We start from the raw sequence: 6,294 nt of genomic DNA on the forward strand, positions 1-6,294 counted from the left end.
CAAGCAGACTTAAGGTGCTTGATCGAGTTGCTCTTGATATGGGGGCAGCTTCGACAGTCATCCCACCCTCCTTTGCTCCTTTGTGCCTTCTCCCAACGTCGACAGTTCTTCGAGTGGCTAACAGCTCTGATTTCATTGTCCATGGCACCACTTGATTTTCGGTTTCAGCTCATGCTCGATCTTCAATGCTCTTGGACCTTCCATGTGGCCAATGTGGAGGCCCCCATCCTCGGAATCGATTCCTGACCTTGCTGCCTTACTCCACCACACATAAGGCACTCACATTCTCGGCTCCTTCGCCCATTCCCCTCCCTCATCTGTGGTTCAGTGCAAACTCCTCGTTAACACTACCTCCGACTGGTGCACGCAAGGTCCAATGGTCTGAATGTATGACATACGCGTTCAATGGCCTCAAGACAACTCTTACGAATGCCATTACTCCCATGCACTGAGTTGCTGACCCCCACATATCCATCACTATGGACGAGAGCGAATCTTAGATCAGCACTGTTTTGCAACAATATGTTGGTGACACCTCACAGCCACCACATATCTTTTCCAAGAAACTTCCCTCCTCACAATGCAAATGGTAGGCTTTTGATATAGAATTGTTAGCAATCTACGAAGCTCTCGATTACTTCTGTGTGGACATAAAAGGGCGAGAGGGTACAATTTTCACTGACAACTAACCACTAGCCCCGTAGCTGACCTCCTACCACGCCATTTCTAGCACATGGGCCTTACTAGCCAATACACCATAGATGTCCATTATGTTAAAGGAGCAGAAATGTCATGACTGACAATGTGCTGCAAGTGTATGCTACTTCCTTCCCATTTGGCTTAAATGAACTAGATCGCACATAAGTGCAAGACCCCAGCATCCAAGTTCCAACACTTGTTACATGACACTTCATCCTCTTTGAGTGTGCAATCACATTACCTTCCTGGTTCTTCGTTTCAGTTTTGTGCGACACATCTATGGGCATGCCTAGGTCTGTAGTCCTGATATCTCTTTGTCATACGGTTTTCTCTGCCTGAAATGAGTTGGTCTATCCCGGCATCAAGGCTGTCAAATGCCTTGTGACCGAATTTTTTGTGTGGGCATGAATTAGAAGTGACTGGCGTGCTTTGGCTAACGCATATTTAGCCTCCCAATGCAGCAAGTTGGTTGACATGCTCAACTTCCTCTGCGACATTCTGAGATCCCCAAAGGTCGGTTTCGTCTCGTAAATCTCCACCTCTTTGGCCTACTCCCCCTTCTGATGGTTTTACATATATACTCTCCGACCGCGCCAGCAGAGTGATGAAGCAGTATCCCTGACAGACATTTCGACCGACTCAGTTGTGTGAGTTTTTGTCAATACATGGCTCGACCCTTTTCTATCATGAGCGAGCAGGGGAGGTATTTTGAGTCATTACTTTTCCCAGGCTGTGTGACTTGTGCAGTGCTGACAAATTCCACATGACCACATTCCACACTCAGAACAAAAGAGTTAGCGAGCATTGGCACCACACTTTGAAAGCTGCACTTATATGTCACTGCAGATCCTAGTCTGAAGTGGTACCTTGAGTGGTACTCAGTGTACGTACCACTTTCAAGGATGGTCTCAACTCCTCTTTGGCCAAGCTCCAGTACGGCGAACCTCTTGCACTTTCAGCTGAGTTTGTGGAGCACTCTGCTCCACTTTCTCCATCCAAGCTTTTAACACTACTTGAGAGAGTCTCCTGTTACATTACCCACATATGCACCCACCTCCAAGCACTTATTCTGCTCCTCATGTTTTCGTCCACAAGGAACTCGACCAGTGAAATTTTGGCATGCTCTGTGATGACTCAGTTTAGGTGCTTTGTAGCCCCTGTGCTCGGGACTGCACAGAGTACCTCATCACACTGACAGTACAACAGACATTTGCCTCAACGGCAAGTGCTGAACTGTATCACTCAGCAAAGCCAAACTGGAGTGAATGCTCAACAAGAATCCCTCTCGAGCCTCATATTCAGATTATCTTGTTTCTAATGCCTTCTCCTCTGAGTATCTTATTCTGGATCACCACTGCACAACTCACCAAGTGTGTCCTCAACTTTAAGTATTGTGTGTGATGTGTCTCTCCCTAGTGCTCTTTCTTCAGTGTATCCAAGTCTAGAGATTCCCCTGACCCTCCCACAATGTGAACCCACAAATAGACATGCTGCACGTGAAGTGCCTTTTTCAACATCGCTGTGCCCCCCTCCATTCAATTTGGTCAACTTTTGCATCAATTCGACATTTCATCATAATTCATTGAGGACCTCTCCATCCAGTTATTATATGATCACATTCCCTTCATTCTCCATGAGCCCCTGTGCTCATTCAATGACCCAACCACCAGCCACATCACACTCCTCCATTTTTATCCCTTTCCACCAGATGTCAACGCCAAGAACCTTTTGGCTCTGATCGACGCAAATGACCACCTTACAGCCATCATCCCCCTCATCTCACACCACTCCTCTACAGGCCAATTGATTCCACTTCCTTGTGCAGACTGTCAGCAACATCAACCATGCTGGCTACAGGACTACACTGTCTCAGCTTCATCATCGAGTTGCTGCCATGCTCCACGAGAAACAGTCCAGTTATGTCTCCTCCCAGGGCCAGCCAGGAGTTGACTGATCACACAGATGTTCAGGACTCCGACTTGTCAACGCCTCTCTCTGCTGTATGCTGCACCGACGCTTCTCATCCTGCCTCATGCTCTGCACTGCAGGGGGGGGGGGGGGTGTTGTCCCTGTGGCCGCTATCGATAGTCACACCACCAATAGCCACAACTCTTACACTGGACGCTATTCAGCTCCATATTGTTGTTGCGTACTGTTGTTTATGTCTGTTGCCTCAGTTTATCATATAATAAAATCTCAATCTTAAAATGAAGTAGTGACTCATTCTGTTCTCCAGCGAGTATAGGACCCAATTTCCCACACTACCTCATTTTAATAAATATTGTAGATATAAGACCGATTTTATGGTAAAAGTACCGTTTTACTGATATAGTGATTAAATACTGAAATGCAAAAATGGCGTCAAATTTTGAAATTCGTTATAAGCAATAAAAAGTGTATAAAAATTAACTTCAAAATGACATGCGATTTTGGTTGGTGTTGGTGCGTACAGGCACTCAACACTGAGGTCATCAATGACATACCATTTTAATCAGTAGAGTTCATTTTCGTTGTCATGTGTGTTTTTGAAAGATTTACGATGCCTTAAGACTTCATAAAATTTCAGTATTATGTAGGCAGCGAAACTCAGTTTTTGTGTGAATTGCTAGGTAGCTCTATTCCATAATTTTTAAGAGTGACGCATGTGGTTACTGGACCAAGGCTGCTTCCTAGAGGTACTGAAATATGCTGCTGTCAAACCACTCTTCAAAAATGGATCAAGAGAGTTGATGAGAAATTATCGTCCTGTCTCAATTTTCCCAGTCATATTTAAAATATTTGAAAAAGTTGCTGTTACCCAACTCCAAAACTATGTTGCAAAATATTCTGTTATTCTAAACAATCAGTTTGGTTTTGAACAAGAGAAAAACACCATAGGTGCAATGAACACTTTCATGGAGAAAATAAGTACATCATTAGACAAGAGCGGTAAGATGGCAGGCATTTTCTGCAACCTTACTAAGGTGTCTGATTCTGTAAACTATGTAGTGTTTATGTACAAACTTGAAAAAATGGTATTAGCAGCAGTGCCCTACAATGGCTTAAATACTACTTATCAAACAGAAAGCAAACAGTTAGCATCTCTTGGGGTGCAACATTATATTATTCTAACTGGAAAAAAAATCTCATTGTGTTCCACAAGGCTTCCTATTAGGCCCAGTCCTACTTCTCTTCTACATTAATAATTTACCATTAAATTTACCATACTTCTGTCTTAGTTGAAAATCAGGATTCAGAAAAAAATCCCAAATTTGTAATCAGTAGTAAACTTAGAAAGTTGGTTTCAGCTACTTGGATTGAATCTAAACATATTTAAGAATAACAGGATGCAATGCAAAACCAAACAGTCAAAATTTGACCAAACACAGATTGTTCACAACTGCAATAGTAGAAGTTGACTCAGTCAAATCCTTAGGATTAAATTTGGATAAAAATTTGGTTTGGCAGGCATGCATTGAGTACCTAGCAAACAAACTGAGTAACTTTGCATTTGCAGTGCAAATATTCTCAACTTTAACTCACATGGGCACAGAAAGTTTCATACACAAGCTACTTTGAATCCACTATTAAGTATGGTATTGTTTTTGGAATAACTCAAGAAACATAGTGTGCATACTAAAAATACAGAAAAAATCATTCAAAATATGTGTAAAGTAAATCTTGAAGAACCATATCATCCATTATTTAGAAAATTTAAAATAATAACTCTGCCACTTCTATATGAGATTATTACCTTCTCTGCACAAGTTATGAATTATTTGAGGGAAATCATTTTGTTCATTCATATGTTACAAGAAAAAACTAAAAAAAAATTATGCTCCTCACCCATCACTGTATGCCCAGGGACCTAAAAACATGGGAATGAAAATTTATAATAAATTAAAAGGGAACAATTAATGCAGACGAATTTAGGTCCACTTAAAAGAAAGCTGTTTCAGGCACTGGCTCTGAAATGTTATTACTCAGTGGATGCAATCATGCAGGAAATTTGATCTGGATACAGTGTGCTCCATATCCCAAGAAGTATCATTCTAGTGTTACTACTTATTTAAGTGCTACTGTTTATTAATTGAAAAATCTTTGTAACTGTACTATAAATTTTTGACATGTCTCCTGTACACAAACCAAATGGATTGCAAATGCATGTCATGAGATGAATAAACCACAATCTAAAATTCTGAAAGCTTTATTAGTAATTGCCTCTATGTAGCCAACAAACTCTAAAGTTGTATGGCATTTTTCTTCTTTTACTTCTGTGCAATATTTAAACAACACATGTGTCAAGATAACTCTGCAGTTAATGATAACACGGCTGTTTAGGTTCAAGCATAAGTATACTGCACTATATGAACATATGCATACAAATTTGATAATACTATAAATTAAGCTCAGCTCCATGACTATACCTGAACGTTTATATGGTGTTACAAAACTTCTATCTGTTGGCAATTTAGAATAATTTTGTTCATCATGACTTGATATAAACAGCTCATACTGCTACCTGAGGAATTGCCATTGGGTATAATTGAGAACATTTAGGCCAGTATTGTTTACAATCTAAAACTGTTAGATAAATTAAATCAATTTGTTAAGCCATTCAGCTACTAACTTACATGTTTCATAGATCTTACTTATAATGAATGCTATCTGAGTGGGACATTGCGTCATCTGTGTGTACCAATTATAGATTATATTTAGTATAGTTCACACTAAACAAATACATTAACTTGCATACTATATGAATCTGAGGACTTGAAATTGGGTGTAATTAAGAACACTTACTTGGCCAGTATGGGTTACAACCTTAAAGCTGTTGGATAAATTACATCATTCAGTCAAGCTATTCAGTTAGTTATTTATATTTTCATATGTCACATTCACAAGAAAGGCTGCTGTGTGGGACATAGTGCCACCTGTGGCTATGAGTGGTGGACAGTTTCTATCATAGTTTTCATGAAACAAGTACATTCATTAGCATACTATATCAATCTACTGGTGAGAATAGACATTAATGTCAGTGTATGTGATTTGATCAGTGACAGACAGTTGTCATGTGATAATTTGATACAGAACACTGTAAATATTGTACTAAAATTGTGGCATTTCTCTTCGAATGTGTGCTGGCATGCAAATAAAATGGACGAAAACATGTTTTGTGGTGCTCTCTCTATGGCAACTAGAAACCAATGTGGAGAGCTGACATGATAGTCATCCCAGAAACTCAGAGAAGGGATGCACCTGACTGTCCTCGACTACACATACTCTGATGTGATGTCATCCCTACCAACACTATTAATGGCACTTTGCTCACAGAATCAGGTGAGTATTTCTCTTCGAAAGGGTGTGCAACATATTGTACAACTGATGAGTATCAGGGATTTTTTGAAGAGCAGTTTATCTAATACACTGTGGCCAAATGGTCAAACGATCAAATGCTGGCCACCGACAGAGAAGAATGTTTGATTTCTCTCGCTGTTTTGGGGTACACAGCGTCGAGTCAGAGTTCAGCACAGCCCTTGCCAAATGTCTTTCTTCTACATACAGCGAGTAACGTTCATGACAACTTGCAAACCGACCTCAGGGAAGCCACTATTC

The sequence above is a fragment of the Schistocerca gregaria genome, chromosome 4 (assembly GCF_023897955.1).
Source record: "Schistocerca gregaria isolate iqSchGreg1 chromosome 4, iqSchGreg1.2, whole genome shotgun sequence".
In the NCBI taxonomy this organism is placed as follows: domain Eukaryota; kingdom Metazoa; phylum Arthropoda; class Insecta; order Orthoptera; family Acrididae; genus Schistocerca; species Schistocerca gregaria.